This window comes from Parasteatoda tepidariorum, chromosome X1 (assembly GCF_043381705.1).
Source record: "Parasteatoda tepidariorum isolate YZ-2023 chromosome X1, CAS_Ptep_4.0, whole genome shotgun sequence".
NCBI lineage: Eukaryota > Metazoa > Arthropoda > Arachnida > Araneae > Theridiidae > Parasteatoda > Parasteatoda tepidariorum.
In genome coordinates this window covers 62,197,144-62,223,157 of record NC_092214.1, presented here as the reverse complement: position 1 = coordinate 62,223,157, position 26,014 = coordinate 62,197,144, and the positions used below count along the sequence as shown (strand labels likewise).

The 26,014-nt window shown below is 28.0% G+C and overlaps 1 protein-coding gene across 5 annotated transcripts in view; it reads right to left on the bottom strand.

Moving 5' to 3' along the window:
* LOC107452612 (Utx histone demethylase) overlaps positions 1 to 26,014 on the bottom strand; it is a 129,960-nt gene that overhangs the window by 28,704 nt on the left and 75,242 nt on the right. The window contains exon 1 of one of the 5 annotated variants that reach the window (XM_043054403.2): positions 12,693 to 12,795. The exons of the other annotated variants lie outside the window; for them this stretch is intronic. The gene's annotated coding sequence lies outside the window, so the exon portion shown is untranslated. Of the gene's footprint in view, positions 1 to 12,692; positions 12,796 to 26,014 lie in introns of those variants that run through there. 5 annotated transcript variants of the gene reach the window in all.

The window sequence follows — 26,014 nt, the reverse complement described above, 5'->3', positions numbered from 1 at the left end:
CTAAACACTTTTCTCTGAAGTAAATTATTATATGGTCCCACACTAATAATCTTTAACAAATCTAAAATAAATGAATTCTTTATTTCAATTGTTTTGAATTAAAACACTAAGAGATGAATTAAGAGTTTTTTGGAATGACAAATCTGAATAACAAAGATTTTTTTCAGCATTTAAAATAGTGAAAGTGATAGTGAAGTGAAATAAATATCACTTCAAACTTCTTAAAATCTTGTATCTAAGTATTATTGAGTTTTTTCATATAACAATTTAAGAGCACTGAAAATTTTAAAAGTATCTTAATATTCTGCGCAATTAGTGGATGGTCCCTTAGGTAGTGAATTCTACGATTAAAAATCTCAATAATTAATAATTTTTGTATTTATTAAATTAAATGAATAAAAGGGAGAGGGAAATATTGAGGTGATGAAGCTCTGTGATTGTTGACTTGTACAAGTACATGAAAATACGTAATTAGTGAATGATCCCCAAGTCAAGTTCAAGGATTACGGTACTGATCTATAAATAGAAGACCTGTAGTAGGCCATTGGCTTGCCAGCGGCAAAGACGATGGCGCTGCACCAACGATGAAATTAACAAGAGAAATATAAAAAATTTTTGCTATTAATGAAAAAAAATTGGCAATGTTTAGTTGGTCCCCATGATCATCAAAAATTCTAGAGAGTTTTCATTTGATTTCAGAGGGCGGAAAATGAAGCCTAAAATCAAGAATCTCTTACAAAATGCAGCTGAGTTGCACATGAAAGTGCAACTGTCCTCAGTAAAAGCACATGTGCACCCACAAGTATTTCATGAATCATGTTAAATGATTGGCGCTTTTATACGCTACGGACCGATGGTACGCCGAAATGGATTGCGGTAGAATGAATTGTGAAAACATTGAATAGAACAGTGCGAAAACCACTATTTTTGCATAATTTGTGGCGGAAACCGATATGATAAAAAAAAATCTAATTAAGGAAAAGGGAAAATTAAGGACTTTTTAAAAACACCCAATGAAAAAAAAACACCTTTAAGGGCTTATAAAAAACGAAAATAGCATCTTTAAGTACTTCTTAAAAACACTACGCAGCCTGTAGGGGGTCAGCTTTTGACCATTTCTTTCATTCAAAACATTGGGCTGGTGTAAAGTAAACAACAGCGCCAAACAACAATGAGGGTATATTTTTGTAACAAATAGGCTTGTAAGTGTAGTAATAACAGAATAAATTTAAAAGTGTTCAAATAATTTTGTTTTATTAAAGTTTTCAAATTACATGTTTTCGTGTTCTGATATTTTAAGAAATTATTTTTATTAAACACTTCACATACATCTAACGAAATAATTTTTTTTAAAAAGTTAGTTAAATATTAGAATTATATGTAACAAATTGAAGTTCAATCGGGTTTAAACACATTTTTTAAGATATTCATTTGACTATTTGCTAAATAAAATTTTTAAGTCAAGTAAAAAAATTTTTCAACAAGACATGAAAACATGACTTTTCAACATGATATAGGAAACGAAAAAGTAAACAATGACCCACCCTCTCTATAAGTTGCCCACTTGTCTAAGTTGACCACTAAAACAATGCACCACAAGTGGTCAACTTACACAAGTTTTACTGAATATAAGTACAATAAAAATCAAATTTGCATATGTTAGCATGGATTTAGAATGCATCTGCAACAATATTCTAAATAGTAGCTACGTAACGTTAGTTATCGGTAAGTGAATTTGCATTTTCACCAAAATTTATATCAATATAAAATATAAATAAAATTTTTAAAAAAATTGAAAAACTAGTTAATTTATTACAAAAAAGATTACTCCGTTTATGCATTTTAATTATTGTGACGAAACAGTTTTCCATATATTTTGCTATAAAAAAAAATAATAATAACGGAAATGATTGTTGTGATATTTCAAAACAGAATTTATTCGACCGATGAAAGAAGAAATTAAACACTGGAAAATTGAAGTATCTCTGTTTTTTGCAGCAAACCTTTCATTTTTTAAATAAGAAAAATTTAGAAGTAAAATCCCTTTTAAATGTTATTAACAACTTCCTTAAAGAAAAGAAGGAAAAAAAAACTGATGTCTAGACCGACCAGACCACTCTCTAATCTTCGCGGTCTATTGGCTTTTTTACCATACCTGTCGTACCAAATTACCTTTGTCGTATAGACAAATAATAACTTTTTGCTCGTTCAATATAAAATGTTGATTTATCAAAAATAAAATGTACATGATATATTAAATTTAGTTCACAAAAATAGACTTAAGAACTTTATAAAACATTAGTTTTTATATATGTACTACGTTGATGTAAAAAGGGTAAGAGGACAATTAAAGACCTTCAGAAGGCCGTATGAGTTAAACCTATGTTCTGACACAAGTACGCTACTAAACAGACATCTATCGGTGTCAAGGACTTACTTAGAACACTCCTACCCGTTTATTTGTTTGGCGAAATGCCAAATGCCGATGCATCTTGACAAAATTCGTAATTCTTAGTATTTTTTATTATTTTATTTTGGTTTTTTAGTTTCCTACAGACTCGTAAATCATGCGTCATTGGGAGAGGTAAATATAGAATCTAAATAAATTACATAAGGCGAAACGAAAAGAAACATATGTTTGTAAATAACTTTGTTTTCGCCTATATTTAGTAATATGGGAAAATTTTGTCTGCAGTAAACCTCTGATTGCAATTATTTGATAAAATTATTTCTAATAAAGAAAATTAAGAAAAAGAAAATTTGCGAATGTTTATAATTGTGAGAAGGGATTTAATTGGCAATGGAGAACCGAAAAACAGGCTAATTATCAGAACATGATTTCAACGGATACGTTTTCCCGGTCGAGTTTTCAAGAATAGTTTGGGTTTTTCCAAATTACTGTTTATAATTGTTTAATTTCTTCTCAAAATGAGAAAAACAAATCATTGCAGAACATTGTTTTCACTAAATAAATAAAAGGTACTAGAGAGAAAATTAAAATAGAATGTAAACAAAAATACTTTTAAAAAAAATATCTCATTTTTCTTAAGACTAAGAAGGGAAATGAAAGAGAGAAGTAAAATAATTAAAAAAGAGGAGACATGAAATTTTTTTTTATTTAGTTTTATCTAAAATTGCACAATTTTAGCTTCAGAGCCGTAATCAATTCTGTTTTATAACAATTGATAGTAACTAACTCATTCCTTTCTATAATAAGAACAATATCAATCTGTTTTACAAAACTTATGAAGTTTTGTTAACTTTGTCTCCTTTAAATATTATAGCAGGCTTTTAACTTTCACTAAGAAAAAAAAAATTTACTATTTTTTTTATACTCAAAATATATTACTTACGACTTTTAATTTTTAAATAACAACTAATTTTAGGTAAAAATATTTCTTTTTTAAAAATCGAATTGTGGAAGGTTCGAAATTGTTGATACCTTGATGTAGTGCCTCTGCATTTTGCTCTTTTATATATAATTTAGGCCTTCCCCCCCCAAAAAAAAAAAAATTATTGAAATTATTTCGAAAATTATATTTTAACAAAACTTATTAGGCTATTTATGCTGTGTTTTTCAAACAATTTTTAGTTGGAAGACAGTTGGTCGGACATTGGCCATTTTAAGGGTCGCGAGGCAAGAACTCCGAATCGAATTACAGACTCTTAATTTATGAACAAAAACCAAAGAAATTGTTTATTTGATGTCAGTAAAAATAAAGTTTTAAATACAAATATCAAGCAAAATTCAAAAACTTCGAATAATAGAATAATTTTTTTAATGGCAAGTTTATGTATAAAATTTAGATCCTTAAAAATTTTCTCGACTATTCTTTTAAAACATGATAGTAATTTTTTTTTTCTGGGACAATTTCTAATTCTTCATCTTACAATCCAAGAAAAGAATAAGATCATCTTAGATGAAAGTATAACTTTAATGCATTGCAATTTAAGGACAAGACCACAATGATTGGTAGCAGGAAAATAAAATTATACAGTCGAAATTTGTTTTTTAGATTTACTGGCTGTTGTGCACGTTCACTGGTCCATCCGTAAAGTGTTATCTGTTATCGTAGTAAAAATAGGGGAGGGGGGGAATTGATATCGGAAAGTGGGTGGAGAAGTCTGATCTTTGATATGGGCATTGCTGTTCCGAACGACGTTCCCTGAAATATTTGGTTTATTATTGAAAATTTAATGCGAATGATATTCAAATAACCTTTAAAAATATATAATTAAATGAGCGTCGGATTTTTTAAATTAAAGCTGGCTGGGTAATTTAAACTGGTCATTTTTTTAACATAGCGAAAACCGGTCAACCATGACGCTGACTTCAAAAAGATGAATCCCCAAATAATTTCCTTCAACTAGTGTGCAGTGGGTATATATAGGGGTTAAATAAAAAATAAAGGAGCAATTTTCAGTTATACCCTCACTTTTACCAATGCATTTTATTGGAATCTGTATAGATGCTGCATATTGAAGTCTCAAATGCTATCAAAGGTCTGAAAAACCAAGTCCGTCAACTTAGGACTATAAATAATGTGCATAGACATGTCGTACTAAGCTCTGTAATGTTTGAAATCGATTAGCCAATTTGCTCTAGTTAAGAAGAACTTAAAATGGAACATAGTGTGCGTGAGATAATAATTGTACAGCGACGATTTTATAATTATAAAAGAAACATTTTGAAGTTATTGTAGCTTAGAAAAAAAATTTTACCTTTTGTTCGGAAACACTACATTAAATGGTATGTTTTTCCTTCATTGAAAAAAATAAACATAATTTAGTTGCATTGACTGACAATGTACATAAAAATAAATAAAAAGCTTTGCATTTTATTAAAATTTTTATGAGAGAAGAAAGTCAAAAGTGAACCGACGTCTTGCCTTTTGTCTCACTTTCCTGTTAGCTGAATGCGCCACTTTTCCGTTAAGTTCCTCTTAACGAGAAAATATCAATAAACAAGCTGAGAGATTCTATAATTAGCCCTATAGAGTTATTTTCCAACTTAAGTTCTTATTGGCACATGGGTATTAATTACTTCTTTACAAATTATACTGTAATTTCAAAATTTAAAAACAATTGTAATGATTTTATAAAAATGTTTATTGTACGAAAAGGGGAATGGGCGTATCATGTCGAATTTATTTTCTCCTGTGAAATTCTTATCTTCAATGACATATGGGACCTAAGTGATATTGTCATTCTCTCCTCGGTACTGATTTTTAGTTCGAAAAATTTGATCACATTAAAAACACATTAGGACCTTGATATCTTAAAATTCGTAAGTCTCAAATATTATGCTCTAGCGAGAGAAACAGATATCTGAGGTTATTTATTCAATAAATAAACTTAAGAATTTATAAATATATTTCTTACGAATATCTCCGTAAAGAAAGTTTTTGATCGTGAACGAACATGAAAAGACAAATAGAACTTTCAATTATTGATATTGAGAGTAGCGATTTTGTTGAATATTGATGGTTGAGTTTTTAATATTAATAATTTAAATTTGATTCCGGGCGAAAATGGTTCAGAATGAATAAATATTTATTTAATAGACCACTACAGCTGTTGACTTCATATCACAATTATTGTCCAAACTTAATTAATAAAAATTAAATATAAAGAAGTTAAATAACAGTTTCTGACACTCTTAAATTGGTCTCTGATTTATTATTATTATTATTTTTTTCATTTACACATTGATGATTACAAGACAAAGGTATAATACCATTATATTCAAAAACCGCCATTTGACATTAATGACCTCAGAGTCATATGTATACTTTTGAGTTAGGTTATCTTGCAAATTTGCCAATCATTCATTTATTTATTTTTTTATGTTGCGACACAACGATAAGAGATATTTATTTTGTTGTTTTATTTACAGCTCTGCTTTAAGGATTTCTCGAAATATAAACAAGTTTGTTTAGATAAAAACTTTTAGAGAGAGGATTTTTGTTCAGAACCAAACGGCGTATAAATGGATATAAAATAAAGATATTTTAAAAGAAATCTTTTAAAAACGACACGAATTTCGGGAGGTATCAAATCAAGAATAACAAAAATTCATGTTTAATTAGAGTTAAACAAATTCTAAAAAGTTTAAATTACTAGACAAACAGATTGCATCGTTAGGAAGGAAAAAAAAAAGACAATTGATGCTCAAGTGTTAAACAAAAGTATTAAAACCAGAAACTTCGATTAACAATAATCATCACGTTAAATAACTGTTATCAAAAAGGTTTCATAAAAATGTAGCCTCAAATGAGACCAATAAAACCTTAAAATAAAAATCAATTTCACTTTCAATTACTGAACCAACTAAACAGTTTGAAAGCACGACAGGAAGTGTAGCTAAAGAGTTAGATGTTCAGTTTCTTTACCTTAGGCAGTTCAAGGTTACTCATTCAATTACAATCTGAAACACCGAGTAAGTTCAATGTGAATGAACCATTGACATCCTAAAGGTGGCACAAACCCGATTATAATTAAAACAAGATTCGCTTTTGCCATAAAGCAGGTAAGTAGGTAGAAATAAAACGATTCAAACAACACGCCTACGTAAAAAACTCATTTCTTTTCATTCCACCAGTTTAGTTTTTTCCCTCCCGCATTTCCTATCCCTATCTTACATCATCTTGTAATACTTAAATGGAATGAGTAATAACAAACGTCATGTTTTCGGAATATACAAAACGTAATATGTTAATTCTTTTGCTGAAATATAATGTACCTGACTTGCGATTCAAATAATATTGTACCTTGAGGTATTGACAATTTCTTTTTAACTAATTGCAACGTTAGTATTATTTGTATTATAAATTAGGTCTTAGAACAGCAAAAACATCTCAGCACTGAATTAAATTTTTGATAAGAGAAATAAATAAAATTATGATAGTTTATTTAGATTGACAACAACTTAGATTTTGTTTAAAACCATGCNGTAATAAGTACCTTGGCACAATAATAGTACATGTTTTACCTTGGGCAAGTTTTAAGATACAACATTTGCATATTTTTTAATGAATCTTTAGCTACAAGCTAATGTTTTCGAACCCTACTTTATTGCAATCACTTAAATACAGATGTTATTTATAGTCTTTAATACACGTGCTATTAGTATAATTTAGTTTTAATTTAAATATTATGTGTTCAGTGAACTTGTTCTGTGATATACAATTTTGGTTGAGTGTATTTTAGTTCCACAAGTTATTCTTTTTTCGATTTCTTTGGTTCCATAAGTAAATAAAATTCCTTAGTTTTTTTTTTATTTTTAAAAAAACTTTTTAATTCATTTTTAAATTTCTTAAATAATTTATTTAGAGTCTTGATTTCGTTCTCCTTCCTCCCTAAAAAAAATAATAATTCCTGCATCATTAAATTGGAAGCTTACCATTCTCGTTGCAATAATAATAAATACCATTGAGTGTGTAAATGTTATAATAAAAGACAGTCCCTCCCCTTTTTAAAAAAAAAAAAAAGTGGCTGCATATTTCAAGTTACACTCGATTACTCGTAGCTACCAACTTACGCGATTGCTGGAAACACTATTTATGTTTTAATGTCTAAATCTTGATCATAATAAATCCTCATTTGAAAACAAACTTACAAAAGATTTAATAGTTAAATGGATTTTCCTCTCCTAATGATTTATTTATTGAAGTTCAGGTGTTAAATGAAAAACTAAATCGAACCACAGGGCCCGTGAAATATTAGTGTCGCCATTATTGAACTGAACTTCTAGCGTGAGTCGCGTGATTACTGCAAATTTCTTAATCGAGACATTCATTTTTATCTAATTAAATAAAAATTATAATTTTTATATTGTTTTAAACGATACTATATTTACATTAAAATCATAAAGGATGAGTGGAAATTACCTGAACAAATTAAAAAAATTAAACTCAGTGGTGCGACAGCCCATAGAGGGCCAAGGCCTACTGCGCCCATCTCAGTTTTCTTGACCATGAGCTCTGGGGTGCAGGAGCGGATGTTCCGGTTAGATGGTCAGTAGAACGCGAAACCCCCAGTGTTTAGATCCCAAGCATGCTTGTTATTCATTTATCCACCCACTGAAGGGATGAAAGGCTGAGTCAACCTTGCCCAGCCCGAGGATCGAACCCAGGACCTATGGCACGGGAGCGCGAAGCTCTACCAGTCAGCCACCGGGCGTCCTGAACAAATTTAAATTTATATAAAAAATAAGAATATTAAGATAGCAAACTTTAGTTGCTTGTACATTTTACCTCAACACATTTTCCAGTGAGGCGAAAAACCAACAGCATAAGATAAGTAAAAACCATACATAAAAATTTAAAAACACGAAGAAAAAAAAAAACAGAATATAAATGAAGCTGCACATATACGAATTACGAACTTATGAAGAAAATTTCCGATGTTGTTGTTGTTGCAGCATGTATAAGAAACATGCCTTATTTCTCTAACCTTTGAATGTGATCAGTTAATTGTCGTCTGGTAAAAATAATACCATTTGTATGAAATGAAAGTAATCATTAAATTGATAGAAAATATTTTAGGAATGAAACAAATTGAATCGATTATTTTTCTGTCAAACGTTGATTAAATTATTATTACAATTAGTCCTCGTTACATTTATTACATATTTTATAATTCCGTGGAACAAACTATTGACGGAATTCTTAAATGCTTGTTCTCAACAACAGAGGACTGAAACACGAAGTTTCGTCAAAATAATCGTAATTTACCTTCTATTTTATTGCATTTAACATCAGTGGGCGTTTTAAGCACGCGGTTTATTTTATGTTCATGCTTATGTATATTAAAACAAATTGTGAAATCAAAAAAAGGTTAATTTCACATTAAATTACATATTATTTTTGTAATAATATAATTCTATTATTTCTCAGAAATTAGAAATTTACACACTAGTGAATTTAATATTAATTCAAAGATATTGTATCTGAATTAAAATTATAGCTCAATGTAATAGGAATTAAAAGCAAATATTTTAAGTTTTTTTATTTATTTATTTGCAATTTTGTCAGCGGTGAAATCAACGCTTTAATTTGGTTTTGCTTTGCAAATTGAAAAAAAAAATAAAAACATTACATTTTTAACAAAAACATTCTCAAACACTAAGGTTTTCAAACAAAACAGGTATAAAAATTTACTAATACGAAAGAATATAAATTAAGATAATAATATTTCGTACTTGTCTTAAAATTAAAGCTCATTGCAACTAAATATAAATATTAAAATACTTTTATTATAGATTGGCAATTCGGTCAGCTGTGTGATCAACAGCACTTAATTTTTAACTCGACTTTGCTATACAAAGAAAAAAGTCAATAATTATGAACAAAATTTCTCAAACAAAATACAAATAAAAATTAACCAATACGAAAAACAAATAAATTTACAAACCGAGTGCGCTTAAATAAAATGTAGATAAACGATCAGTTGAAACAGTCGCGTATACAACAGAATTAATAAAGAATGCGCGTAAATATACACTTACAAATAAATATATGACTAAATAACCCGGAACAAATAAATTAAGATTTTTTCTTTCTTTCTTTTTTTGCGGTTTAAAGATGAGCAATAAAAACTATGAGTAATTCTACTCTATAACGAAGTGGGCAATCAGCCAACATAGAATCCTTTCGCTTTTACTCACGTAACTGTATGTAAAAAAATGAATAAAAATCAGTCAGGAAAAGTCTCCTTCTTTAGAGGTGGCGGTGGGGGTTTCCGGAGAAAAAAAACAGCCTAATGAGGCCACAAACAATGTTTGACTATTTACTATGACAAGCTCGTAAAATTGACCTTGAATGAGTGTAGAGCTAAAAAGTTTTATTTGTTTTTATGAAGTGCACGTACGTTAAACACACTGAACTTTGAGATGACACAGACAGATAAAAAGTTTAATATTCTATCGACAGTGTTTAAATAAATTATGTGAATACTATGAAGCTCGGTAAAAATAGCACAGGAGTACATAGTTTGTAAAATAAATAATAACCACTATGTTGCTTATTATTTCACAAAAGAAAAAATATTTTTAATAATTGGTTAACCAAATTGAAATTTAGAGGCAATTTTTTCTCTCTCCCGAGTTTTGAAAATTTATTAATATTCAGGGTTCGTTGAATTTATAGATCTTTTATTATATAATTTTGCATCCTTTGCTTATACCCTCTAAAGCAGAATTTTTATTAAATATATTCTTCATAATTTTTTTTCATTATTTTGTATTAATTAAAACTTAGAATAAGTAAAAAATATTATATTTGGCTTTTATAATTTATGATTACGTTTTACAACATGAAACACTTGTGTTTTTCTGCGTTAAAGGTAAAATCTTTCAAACAATATATATAATATTTTGAAATTTGCACTTATTTACAGTTATTTTAGAAACAGTCATTCATCACTGAAATTGTATTAATTTACAAAATCAATTTTTGATAAATACTTGAAAATGAATGAAAAAAAAAAATTCCAACTACTTTTTTTTGGATTTTATATTTAGAACAAATATAATTCGAATAATCTAACAAGACTTTTTTTAGTAACTATTAGACTGTTTTTTTATAATTAAAAAATACCAAAACATATTTTCGCTTGTAATTAGATGGTAAGAAAAAAAATATATAAAAATGACACCGATGTCCCATCTGCGTTAAAGGGCTAAGTTTAAAGTAATTTGAAGAAAAAAATGATATTCGATATAAATTAATATTTTAGTGTAAATGTATACAGATTAGAGCTGGGCGATATTTTTTTTTTGTATTTACAAATAGGGACAAGTATATATAATTATCAACAGCGATAATACCCCCTGCTATCTTTATAACACACGCTAATATTGTGTAATTACCGGCGACGGTAATTATCGAATAGGATAATAAAGCTATATTTATCGACAAACGATACTATGGTGAGAGATCTAACTAAGTCGACAAATGTAACAGATTATTTTAATTACTCCTCGATTTTTATTCAATGTAAAAATATTATTCAATGTAAAAATAGTGTGTATAAAACAAATTGGAAAAATAACATCGTAAATAGCAATATTTTAAACGATATATCGTAAAATTAAAATTCTGAAATCACCAGGCACTAATTTATATACAATAAAATATTAATTATAAAAGAAAAGCAATTAAGTACAACAAATTATAAATAAATGGTCTGTTTAAGAATGTTCGATTCTGAGTTAAATAGAAAGATTTATTGCGAGATAGACTACAAAACAAAAGAATCATTTAACTTGAATTTCGATGTTTTTACGTATCATAAATAAAAATGGTGTAAGTAAAGTTAAAAAAATTTGTTTCTAGCTAGTTTCTGGAAAATCGAAGGTGAAAATTAATTATTATAAAAATATTTATAACTTAGATTTCATATTCGCCTAATATGACTCTATAAAAATTGTAAAAGGGGAAATAATCCACTACACTTAATCACAAAGAAAAGGCGGTAATAATTGTTATTGTAATTAAATTACCAGTTCTTTTAGAATTAAATTTATAAACAAAGCAGTGTTGCATAAGTAATAAAATTATACGTGGGTAATATGATTACTTCACTTTAAAAAAAAAAAAAATACAACAAGGAATACTAACCTTAAAAGTAGCAAATTGTATACTTTTAAAAAAATAAATATAGACAATTCTCGAAGCGTAATAGAATTTTACAAATTAAAAATTTATAGCATTATTCATACATACAATAGTAATTCAAATTTAAAAAACAATGATTTCAAGAAAAAACATAAAGATAATTTAACTAGTGGAAGAAAGAAAGCTTAAAAAAAGAAAAAAAATCCATTAAAAAATTTATAAATAACAAAGGAATATTATATTCAAATTTCGAGCAATATACATTAAAATTTATTTTCAAATATAAAAAATTTAATTTATTTCAAAGAGAATGTCTGTTTTCTTCTATTTCGAACAATAAAAAAGTTAGTAGAATTCAAGAACAGAAGGATGAAAACTTCCGGGGTTAAAGAAAACTAAAATAGCTTAGGAAATGCGGCAGTAGAGATGTTTCTTGTAATCCTTGGCAAGATATTACAACAAAGACGTTGCGCCAATATATAAAAAACTTTGTTTTAAATTTAACATTTATAAAATCGCATTTTTTATGGTGATCAGGACTGATTAAACGGCGGGGAAAAAAAATGACAAAAAAGAAGAAAAAAATATAGAAAAATAGAAAATAATTGCGTTCAAGTTATTTAACACACAAATTTGAATAATCGATTTCAATGTATCTACATTGGCAAATAAATGTATGAAACCGGCAGAATTCAACGACACAATGATAAAAACTTATTAGAAAATTGCAGTCCCTTTAATAACCGTAATTAATTAAACAGAAAAGGGTTAGAATAAAAATTAAGTGCTTAGCATACTTTAAACACATAGATATAAATAATCGATTTCAACGAGTATCTACATTTGTAATTAAATGTTTGAAACCGGCAGAATTCAAGAACATAAGGATAAAAATTTAGGTAAAAGAAAATCGCATTTCTTTTGATAACCGTAATTGATTAAACAGAAATTAATTAGAATGAAAACAAATCGCGTAAAAACGCATTTCCTAAATAGATCTGAATAATCGATTTCAACGTGTCTACATAAGTAAATAAATGCAAAAGACCAACATGTATAAATAATACAACTCACTTTAAACAGCTGGCAAAAATTAGAGAAACCAAGAGAAGTAACTTTTGGGGGATTCTCAGATGTTCCAGAAGTTTCAATATATTCGCGAAGGCGTGGAAAATAAGAAGTATCAACCTCCCCCAAAGGTCAAAGGGCTTCCCAATCTCGAAAAATGGTCTCAAGTTACATCTGACAAATTAAAAAATTCTCCGAGATTCTTGTACATGCCTCGATTAATTAAATTTTATATTTTTTTATTACGCTTTGTAAAAAGTAATACTACATACACATCATTAAATAGAGTTTCAAATTATTCGAAAGAAAATAATCCACAACTTAGCTTTATAAAATTTTGGACTAAAAGAATGCGACCTTTCTCAGGTGACAAATGGTTAACGTTTCTGACAATAAAGACATTCCCCTTCACCATTCCCCTTTCAGAACAGAAAGCGAATGATAAATAATGCTTTTTTTGGTGGTGGCAGCTATTCAAGAGGGCAAGATCATTGTTTAGCTGTCATATAAGGATGTCACTTACATTAAGATCCACGTTATTCACCTAGAGCAGGTGAAATGTCTTTTAGTTCTTTTGGAAAAATTGCCTCAAGCATCCAACAGTTTTATTCTTTGGCTTAGAATATCTTTTTTTTACTTCTTTGCCTAAATGGGCAAACGCTGTTGGTGACGAAATGTCGAGACAGTCATTTGAAACTGATGTGCACAAACAAGACTTCGCGCATCATCAGGTCAGCTATAAACATTGCTTTTCCATAAATGAAGATTCCATCACTTAAATGCTACTTTTAACTAATCAGAAATATGTCCAAATTAGCAGTAAAATAACGCACACCTTGGAAATTAATGATGCATATTAACTGTAACTGTGTCTTGATATGCCTTGTTAAAAAACAGGAACATTACATATGACCCGTAGGTCGTGCATTGTCAAATGGCCAACAAAGCCTTTTGACATGACTAATAAAAGAGGCTCGCTTCATTATGTATTAGTAATACTTATGAATGATGTATACAGATCAAGCAATAATACAAGCAAGCAATAATCTGTGCAAAAATTTTATTTCAATAAGGTTTTTTTTTAGGAAACTTACTAATTTTAAGAAAATTTCTAAAATATACAAATACCAGAATTTTGAAACTGGCAAAACCCAATACAGCAGTCTTAAATATTTATAAAAGAACTAATGGAAGAAAAAAAAAATTTTTTTTTTAAACGACGTGCTCTGTAACAGTAAGTAACTGAACTAGATCAGCCTTCCTCAAGAGTATGGGATTGTAACTAATTCCAATAACAACCATCACATTTTTCTTATACAATATTAGTAACAAATATTGCTTTCTAAATATTAGTCGGAGTTAGCTTTTGGGCAATTAATTTTTGTTCTTTGGAAAAGAAAAGTAGAAACTTTTTTCCACTGTATTTTCTTTCACATTCGTTATTATTTGTTTAATAATTATACCTACCACTCTTGTAACTACACTCTCTTCAGTATATCTTGTAAAAACATACACAAGAAACGAATAAAAATATTTGTTTACATTAAATATTTTTATTATCTGCACTCGAATAAGTCACTATTATTACTTTCATATAGAATTGAAATGCGATCTTCATTTTTACAATTATAAATTATGTTATCGTCAACATGGTATTTTCTATTTTTTGTGACTCGTTACCTTTAAAAATGAGAAATTTAACTTTTTTCTTTTTTTGAGGAAACAACTTTAAAAATTATATATTTCCGAACAGCTTTTTGTCTTTGTTCTTTTATCTTAGCTCTAAAATAAAATAGCAAAATTTTTTTTATTTTATTTATTTATTTGTTGTTATGCATTTTTAACTGATCGGCGTTAAGTATAACAGGTAAAACAAATTTACAGAAATTTTACACCAGGAAGAGAGAAAAAAAATTCTCTTCCAGACATTTGAAATTAAGTTAAATGATTGCGAGAAGAACCTCAATGCATCGTCAAGAAAATTTTTTAAGAAATTGAAAACACATATTTGGTTTGCACTGACTAGAAAGACTGAAACTTAGCATATTCCTATATTGCCCAAAAGCAGTCAAAATGACTGGATTGTGAAAGAATAACTAATGTGTAAAGAAAATTGTTTAAAATTAATTTTTAATATTTTTTATATTATTTATTTTATATATAACAAGTTAGTAGTAAATATTAACAATAAAAAAATTATATGTTGTACAAAAAGTCACAAAATTCTAAGAAATTGAGTCATCATCATCGTTTTTCTAATTGAAATTAAAAAGCAGTCAAAATGACTTCCTTGGGCAATCTAGTGTTAAGAACTGGTTTGTTTATTTTCGTAGAAAAGTCAAGGATACCCAGTACATTTTTTTTTTAAATTTGAGTTTTACTTCGTAAAGATAATAATTGCAATTTGATTTGGAAAAAGCAACGGTACTTACATTTTTGAAACATTTTAAGAGGAATGTTTTAAATTAGATTTTTCCAGCAATAACGTCATCTTTATAGACCATTTTTGGGTCTTTGTAAGGAACTCAATTCGACATATATGCTTCATTAATATCGTAAATTTGATTAGTAAGATTTTCAAATAGGCTTCGTTTTATTTTTTTTTTAAATTTGTTTTTGCATTAAAAAAATACTCAATTCTCGGAAGCAATATTTTACTAAGTGCTGCGGAAATATAAAACTTATAATAAAATTTCCATTTCTGCACATGAATCGTTGTTATATGGTACCAGGATCAAAGAGTTAAAAAAAAAAAAAAAAAAAAAAAAAAAAAAAAAAAAAAAANTACCAGGCCTCATAGTGGATCAAAGAGTAAAAAAAAATTAAAAAAAAAAAAAAAAANAAAAAAAAAAAAAAAAAAAAAAAAAAAAAAAAAAAAAAAAAACAGGACATTTTTGCAATAATATGTCAGAATACTTTTAAAAAGGAATTACTAAAGAAAGCATAATTTGCTCTTTTTTGTATAATAAAGGTAAATTTTATTACAAAGAATATACTACTTTAATTAAAAGAAAGAAGAAAAAAAAGAATATACTATTTTAATTTCAGAATTACTTAGTTAAGAACAGAAAGTTTTAGCATTTTCCGATGTAATTTTATTAGCACAGATTTCAACAACTCATAATAGTTTGAGACCAAAAAATACATTTTTATAGTACTATTGCATTAAAAAAAAAGCCGGTTTCAGTTAGTTAATATTCTCTCATACCTAATCCAACAGCCAGGACATCTATCAAAATTATCGGGTATCCATCCAAATATTTGATATTTTCAAAAATACCATATTTACGATTATAACATTCTGCATAATCATACATTTCAGGCTAGAAATGCCCGTCACAATTATATCCACTATGGAAAAGAAATAAATTTAATAAGGTGGTTGTCATCTTGTCAACTTTGCACTTAAATTAAATTTATGTCCATAAATTTATTTTTTTTCATTTATTTATGAAGTCTCAGATTTGAAGAGTAGGTAAGTTAAAAAAAAAAAAAAAATTGCTTTACATTTTTTTCTTTTTAAGTGAGTAGAAAATTGGAAGTAAAAGTTTTTCTAACATCCAAGAAAAAATATTGTAGGCATTTCATATGAACGCCCTTATAACGTGGCTGATAGAGATATCGTTTCAGAGTTCATGGTTTTTGAACTTGCCCCGCATGATTACACGCATTTTATGGCGTGAAAGTTTTATTCGTTCCGGCACAGCCGAGGTGTGACTTATTTATTGCAAGGTTTGACATGCCAGTTCAAAACAAATACAAAACGGTACCGACATACGATATTTTTTTTCATAGAAAAAAATTCCTGCACATTGCTTTTAAAAGCCGAATTTCAGAGTTGTTAGCGATAAAACAATAACCATGAACGTGCATTTAAGTCTGGTACTTTATACAGTTCATTCTTACTCAACTGAACATGATGACAATTTTAAAACCAGCACTTTAAGCACTTGTCGATAGCATGAAGCAGAAGCTTCAGTTTTTTTGTAGCACATAATGCTTTGATGATGGAAACATGACATGGCCGCCTGCTGGGAAGAAAGTTTTAATGAAAATATTCTTGTGGGAACTTGTTGATAATATAATCAAAATGAGTGATAGAGGTTGAGGAATTTGCTTGAACCAAGAAAAAAAGTGTCTGGTATTCCTGCGGAACGTTCGTACTGTTACAGATTATGTTCCATAAATGAATTTCTGAGGAGCCAATAGGCAGTGAATGACGCATTTGTTTTGGAATAGTCGAAGAGTAACGTATTAGAAGACTTGGCGGGCCAATTCAAAACCAATAGTACACATCACAAAACGGCATACACAATAAAGAGGAATACGAGCATACTTATAGAGCCAGAAAAGATTAAATGCAAACCCGTAACGTGACATATTTACTAGAAGACTTGGTGTGCCAATTCAAAACCTATACCACACATCATAAAACGACATAGAGATGATTTCGAGCTTACTTTTAAAGACCAAAACTAGCAGACTTTAAATCCGAACCCGCCCGAGATTGATACGATTTCCTTTTAAGCATGAGCATGCCAGAATCCGAAATTTAAAACGTCGTACAGAGATCGTAATATTTTTAAATCTGATAGTTTTTAATACTTAACTGAACCTGACGATTTATTTTAAAAAAATTTTGTTTAGTTTGAAAGTAGTATGATTTTAAGAGAAAACTTATCAAGAGCCCAAGCCCAAAGACTTCTATCAACTAATGAGCCCATCTCATCTCTAGCATGCATTAAAATGTAATGATTGGTTAAAAATAAATAATGTTAGGAACTATGAACATGAAAACCCGGTAAACAAAGCGCAGTTTATTCTAAATGGAGCAAAAATTTTGAGGAATGCCAATAATCGAACAAAAGAATCAACAAGTAGAGGGGACAAATGGACTGTTTTTTTTAAAAAGTAGCATCAAAACAATGTACATTAAAATCTTATAATTAGTTGCAATCAGTAGCATTAAAAAAACCATGAAAAAAAAAAAATCCAGTGATACCATGAAACAACGCAGTTTTTTTTAACAATATAATTTAACAAAACTTATTTTGAATGACGATAATCGAACAAACGATTCCACAAGTAGAGACGACAGATGGTCTTGTTTTCGAAGTAACTTGATTCTCGAAGAGAGGAAGCTGATGCAACATTATTATCAGACGTTAGAGGGAAAAGCATCTGTGGAATTTATTTTTGTGGAAAAACTCTTGATAAGACAATTAAACTATGATTAATTAAATAACATTTAATGAGAATTAAAGAAAAATCGGATCGGTAAAAAGAACGGCAGCGAGTTATGTCTAAGGTTTGACATCATGAGAAAAACGAACAGTACATATTTTCATACTTTACCTGACATTAAAAAATAATTTCAGTAGATTTATTTTTCTCATTTCGTTAAAAAAAAAGGGGGTGAAGAAAACGCTTGCACTGTAGTCTAAATTAACTAACAGTATCAATACTCTTAAAGAATTAAATAAATTAAAAATATTGAAACATTTTTATTTTATAATTTAAAAGATGTCCCCGATGCCACAGTCATTTCATTTTTAATTTCTATTACGTTAAACTGCACACAATAAATTAATAAAAGGTAGTATTTTGAAATAGCTATAAAAACTATTTCAATATCCCCCTAAAATATATCTGAAATATATATTTTCTTAATTAAACAATCTAATCTATCTAAACGTTCTCTCGTTTTGAAATTCTTTTATTGCTGCACAAAATGTTTCATACAGAAACATTTAAAATAAATGATATTACAATTTAATTCGCAATAAAATGTGTGTTTTTCAGTAATAAATAAAATAGTTTTAATTATTCGAAGATACAACTTGTGCAGGTTAATCTATGCAGTACGAAATAAAAAGTAAGAACTTGTAAACACCAATCTTTAAAATTTATAGCAAGCTATAAAACAGTTAAACAAAGAAATATAGACCAAGATAGGAATATTAGGAACTAATATGTAATATTTGCTTTACTTGCAGCAAACATAAAAAACCTATTTTTGTTAAAGAATAATTTCTTTAAATAGATATTAAGTTTAATTTACATAATTATTATTTTAAAAACAAAACAACGAGGGCGTCTTCCATACAAAAATAATAAATAAAACTCAATAGCTCAAAATAAAACAGCGCGGAATAACTTACATGCGCAGTATTTTTTTTAATGGAAATTCATTACATTTCATGGTGACTAATTATGTTTAAAAAATTTTTCGAATTTCTCAAAGACAGTTGTGCGCAACATTTGCAGAGCGGATTTTTTAATGATGATTCATAACGTTTAACAATTTTTTCTATAATGTAGAAAGATCAAATTATTTACCAAATCGGAGTTGCTGTGGTCTAAAGGGGGGTGGGGAATGTATATATGTGGATATAAATTATGCTTTGTTTGAGGCCATAAAATTTGCATAGCTTAAGAATTATATACAGCTCAAACATTCTAAGCAGCAGTACTAAGTGCCATCCGGAACATTATTAAAAAAAGGGGAGAGCAATAAGAGAAAAAAAGGGGTGGCAGGGAGGAACGAGATAAAGTGCAAGATAATAAATTTAATTTTGAGTTGATAAAAGAAGAGAGGAGATAAAAAAAAAAATATTAAGTTGTAAAGCAGCGATTTCTACCCCTTTCTGCTCTCCCACCATTACCAGAGTCAGCTGATGCGTCAGATGTAGCAGGTGGCAGTAGCGTAGATGACATGCCTGTCAGAATCCATCATGTCATTGTCATCGGTTCTAGTGTTATATGATTAAATCATCAATGGAAATGAAATAATTTGAAAGCCAAGTTCAACAACCGGTGTATTTAAGATATTTAAATTGTCAGTAAAATTCTTGAATCAGCTGAAGGAGAATTAAACGTTTATTAAAACTTTTTTTTTTTGTTCCTATCACCTATCTAGTGAAGAAAAAATGCATAAATAGTTTTAAAGAGAGAGGAAAAAATAACATAAATTTTTTTTTTTTTAAACTTGTGCCTTTCCTTCCATGATTTTTAAACTAATTAAAATGAAAATATGAATTCATTCATTAAAATTTCCTCTTCCTCAGATTTATTTAAAAGTAAAAAATTTTATATTACAGAAATAAGGACAATAACACTTAGAATAAAAGGAATTTTGATCAGATTTTTTTTTTTTTTTGTGTGAGCATTTGAATAATGCAAAAGTATTTTCAATAATGCATTAAATTAATTGATATTAAATTAATTAAAAATATAATTTATTAATTAAAACATAAACAGTTTTGCAATTGAGATATAGTATGTTAAGAATTAGTTTATTCATCTAAAAGTACTTTAATACTCCGAAGACTCCAAAGATAAAATACCGTAGCTTTCTAACATTCTTTCTTGGTAGAACAGCTTTCACAAAAACTTCAAATTAATTAAAAATATTCAAATAATTATTAAATTAATTACAAATATAATTTATTAACGAAAGCATGAACATAGTCTTTAAATGGAGATATGCATATGAGAAGAAATTGGTTATTCATCTGAAAAAAAGTTAGTCAGAAGATTCTAAATAAAAAATAGCGTAGCATTCAAAGATTTTCACAAAAACTTGAATGTCAAAATTATTAACTACAGTTGCCACTATAGATTTCTGGTTAATTTAAGCCCTAAATAAACCACTTTCCGGTAATTTCAGCTTAAGGTTCTACGCTCACGTGCGTAAAAAAAAAAATTATGCATTTCATTTTTTCTTATTCAAAATTGTTTAAAAATAAAAATGCGTTAAGTGGAAGGAGTATTATGTAGATAGATAAACACAAGGTAATCATAGAATAACAGGAAGCATTTGAAGTATCATTAGTAGAACACTAACTCAATCTAGTGTCATGAAATAAAGTAGTCAAACGTATTAGTAATTATTTTATTTGACATACGCGAATTAAAAAAATTCATAGAATACAATAAAAGGATTTCAAACACAAATTTCAATGTGTTTGCTAAGAGTTAGTTTGAAATTTGCAGGCAGCATTTTTTCTTTAGGAAAAAAGAAAATTTCTTTTAAAAAAAATGTACTAGTTTTAATTTTGAAAACTTGCTTTCCACTGTATAAAATAAAGGTTTATGTTATTTGTTGCACTTTAATTCAATCATCATTGAGTTAATAAATCTTTTAACACCTCACTTTAATTTAAATCCTGTGAAAAAAAATTTTTTCTTAATTTAGATTTTTTAAAATTTAAGTAAGCGGGAAAATGCATTATTTTTTTAATAATAATAATATGCCTGTTTCTATACATAAAATAATCTGACTTAATTGTTTTCGTCAATTACTTTGTCACTCAAATGACGGTGGGGGAAACTAGAAACTTCCATGAATCCCTTTTAAAGTAATGAAAGAAGAAAAAAAATCCTCACATCCTGCTTACAATTGTGCTTACTTAAGGCCGTTCGCTCGCTCGATCGGGAGAAAAGCAACCCCCATGTTATTCTATGGACAGTTCAGTACTGCATAAAATCGTCAATTTTCAANCCATGAATCCCTTTTAAAGTAATGAAAGAAAAAAAAATCCTCACATCCTGCTTACAATTGTGCTTACTTAACACCCTTCGACGTCGGGGACCCAATGATTTGGGCTATCTTTTAAGTGCCTTATCGATCCCCCGAAATCCAATGAAAACTGCAATACATGTACGCTAGAATCTATAAAAGCAGATTTTGCAAGTTTTCTAACATGATAGAAGCCACGAGTAGTACCCGCCCCCTTTTCTCCCCCTAACAGGGTTGCATGATTATTGCCGATGCTATCGCCAAATTCTGGAGACTAACTGTAGACAGATTGAAATCTGGATTGCGATTGCAATTCCCCCACCTCTGGTTCTCAGGAAAAAACAGATAATTGACATTTAAGAAGTAAAAAAATTAGCTACGGATAAATTAGGTACTTGCACATGCAGCGCGTATTTTAACTGACAAGACATCGAATACAGATCAACATAGCTATCAACTTATAAGGAATTTCCGTAAGATATTATTTTTATATTAAATATGCAGCTAAATTTATGCTTTTCTTACATGCATAGAAAAAATGATAATAGTAAAAAATGTCAATAAAAAAACACAATTAAAACTTAAATACGATACTTAAATATTACATACGATTCAGAGATTGAAATTTGACAATGTTAAAAAATAATAAGTCAACAATAAATAAATATTTCTCTAACGCTCTTAATAATTTCGGACACTCTACCTCAATTCTGTAGAACAACTTTGATATATCTTTTCTCTGATTATTCTTTTATTTTATTAAAATTTTATTTTCGTTATTTCTTGTTTACGTTATAATACACACATTACAGTTTTCTTTTTTTTCTTCAGAATTGTGAAAATTTTGAATTTTAAAACTTAACTTTATACAATTAACATTAACAGTAAGGTCAACAAGTGAAAGTCAAAAAATAAATTTAAAAAAATGAGTAAAATACGCACCATAAAAAGAAAAAATTAAAAAATCGATTCAGTATTTAAAAAAATAAATAAAATACACGAATATAAAAGTGGGCTCGTTTATCAACAGTGTGGAAAACTATTCCCATTTATTTAAAACAAGTACGCACACACAAGTAAACGTAATATTAAAAAAATTGATTTTTTTTTAATAATTTGAAATAATTTCATATAAATTTTAAATTCGTAAAAAATTAAAAACTAGTCTTCATTTGACTTAATTTTTGCTTTATATTTCGATGAGAAATTTTATATGTGAATCATAGTTTTATGATTGAATCAGTTTTTTTAACATCATAAGTCAGATTAATAATTCTTGTCTCATAATTTTTAAAGGTTCAATTCAAAATGTTGGTATTTGTTTAATATTTAACGAAAAAATGTGGAAAAAAAGCTAGTGAAATATTATTATTGAGTTATACTATGTGAAATAGTATTAACTCAAATTATACAAGGTTAACACAACACAGAAGTTAAAAATATTCTGAAAGCAATGCATTACAATAATATTTTAATACTAAGATTTCTCCCATTTTTCTAAAAAATACTAACGTAGAAACACACACATGACCTATTTTTAAAAAAGCAAATTTATTTTACACGTAAATATATGTATATATATAAAGAGTTCTCGCTAGGAATAAAAAAGGACAGGGTGCTTCCTCATAGAAGAAGGCAGAGTTTTCGTAAAGGACGCTCACTTAACACTGCAAAAATTTATCAAATTGTGTAATATTATGTAATAACTGAATTTGATCCTCAACAATTTTAAATTACCCTATTATACTATTTTATGTACAGATTTCGAAAAATAATTTTCACGCACTATCAATTCAAAAGAAATATCTGTAGTTAATAAAAATTAATTAAAGGCATGCTAAGACAATCTCTGAACATAATTTTTTTTCAAAAAAAGTTAACTAAAAAAAATAAATTATTAATTGATAAACAACTTGAAAGCTTTTTTCGATAATTTAAAATGAAAATTATGAAAAAAATTCATTAATATACCCCTCACATTAAAAAAAAAAAAAGAGAAACTTAAATTTAACCAGGTGAGAATAATCCTAACAAAGTAATTATTTATAATAGTAATCAGGATAAAACCTATACACAGATAATTTTATCTGTTTATTAATTATTAATTTAAATGTGAGTTATTTTTTTTCAATGGAATATGAGTATAAAGATATTGTTTTTAAGGGATGGCGACTCAGTTCTACAAAAAGGGCAAAGGGACCGCATTTATAGGGATCAAAAGGCAGATAGGGCGGGCCGCCGTTCTAAAAACTCTTAGGGAGAACAATGCATGTATATATATATATATGTTAAGGAAAAAAAAAAACTCATGAGTAACATCGCAACATCCTTCATTTTCTACTACTCATATTCATAGCAACGCAAGTGAACTCATTCATTATTTATTGAAATGAAAACGATATTTGTAGACATATTTCTGTTTAGGTCAAAAGTTATTATTCCACTCGTCGAACTGAAAATGAATAATATAAATATTATAAGGATGTAATTAAGTTTTTCCATTGTTTCTTACACACAAAACGTGAACGTAGTACGACTGATATGTACTTTAATTTTTCCGGATAACGTAATAAGACTGATATGTACTTTAATGTTTCCGGATATGTTCACGACATCCTAAAAAATTTTATGTGCGTTACTCACTACATAAGAAAAATAGTAAATAAATTAATATAACAATTAATAAAGTTTATGGTGATCGTTAAAAAATAGATCTTAACAGGCTTGTTCTATGACGACAACAAAAATTGTTTCTTACACACTTGGTGAAAATGTACTCCGCCAAAATAAAAATAATAATAATTTTTTCACGTTGTTTTTCGAAGCTCTGTGGCGCACGGTAAATAAAAATGCCTTCTTTTACGCGCCTTACACTTGGAGCAATGCGATGATTTTAAATTATATATATATAATCTTGCAGTTAAGAATTGTCTTGGCGTTAGAACAGACAAATAACTTAAATATTTTAAAAGTTATTTAAATTTAAAAATCGCCAATTCGGCGATTTTTATCTAGAGAAAGCTCCCAGATGAAAATTATCAAATTCACTGCCTTATCCTCAGTTTTTTCAAATTTTTATGAGGCCAAGTAATGCAGCATGGAGGTAAATTTTTTAATATTAAAAAATTAGACCACAAAACGCTTTTCACTTTTCTCCGTATTAACGTTTTGCGCCATTTTCAAAATAAGCGTAGACAGCGCTGGCTTTAGATAGGCTAAACTTGATCTAACAGTTGCAAACTCACAGCAGTTATAAAAATAGCACATTATTGGCAAAAATCATTTCATATTACGTCGGAGCTTTCGAAAATCAGATTTAATTTAGTTTTTCCAGTTAAGTTCATGGCATCATAAAAAACACAGTGTGGATTCTTCAGGCATTGAATAAGAAAAATGATAAATAAATCTATACAATAATAAATAAAATATAAGGTGATAACTTAAAAACAGACCTTACAAATTTGTTTTCTGTCGGCACAATAAAAATTATTTTTCACAAACTAGACGTAAATGCATTCAAATCAAAATTTTTGTGATCAATCATAAAATATAACTAATTGGTAAATAATTTTTCTAAAAAATTCAAAAATAAAAAGGTCCAAAAATTACTGCACAATACAGTTCAATAAGAGGAAGTCCATATTTAATCAATGTCACTTAAATGTCTAAAAGGAAATCTGGGTATTTTTTTTTTATTAAAATATACAAAACACATTTAAATAATATGTAAAGAGTTAAATTATACATTGCGTAAAATTCGAAGGATGAACTTATTTATTTTTAAGGAAACTGGGTTTCGAACGATGCAAAAGAAAGCAAAATTGGAAGTAGAAAAATATTTAATTACTTTCAAAATAATATATCCAGTTTCTTTAACTAGTTCAAGGCAATTTGGAATAAAGCTCTAAGCATGATTAGTTTACGAACGTTAAATATTACGAAACTAATAAAGAATAATCTAGTGCCTAAGCTTTAAAAAAAATTGTTTTTCGAGAAACAAGGCTATACTAAAAAAAGTAGTTTTGGTTTGAAAATGTAGAATTAAATACGAAACCTTCATTTTAATAAGGTAAAGCTAGGAGTATTTGAGCACGATCCAACAAAATAATAATAATAATAAAAATTTCAATATTGTTTGCATTTTTTATGTACTTTCATTATTTTGTGTTATACTTTAATTTAAAAACACAGCTGTAACTAAACCAAGAAAGCCGTTTAGCGCAATTTCTTTTTAAGGGACAGAAAATATTGCACTTATAAGTAAGAAAGATTGTTATTAATATTAACCATTAGTTAAATCGTTAACAAATAGTTGCATTCAAATGGCATGGAAGTAAGTTTTTTATAAACATTTTTATAATATTAATGAGCCAGGATGATGATTAGTGAACCAGAAATATACGACAATTTTAATTATAGAAAAAATACTAAAGAATTTGAAAAAGCAACCTCTGATGAAGTTGATTGGTGATCATTGATTAGATGTTATGCTTTTGTTCTCTCTTATAGTATTTCTGAACACAACGTAATTTCTCCTAACATAGGAAAAAAAACACATTTTTCCTATACTTTCCCCATTTTGGTAAGCATGCACGGTAATTGGTAAGATTGTAAATTATTTTAGAAGAAGACATAAATGTTTATAAAAAAAACCATTGGTGAACGCACAGTTAGCTTAGGTTCGAAACTTATTAGAAATCATTTATTTTAAATATTTTCTACAACTGCCATTAGAAATTCAGAGGAAGAGCAATGAAAATGAAAGCACTTGCTTTTCGAAAACAAAAAAATAGTATATATATATATA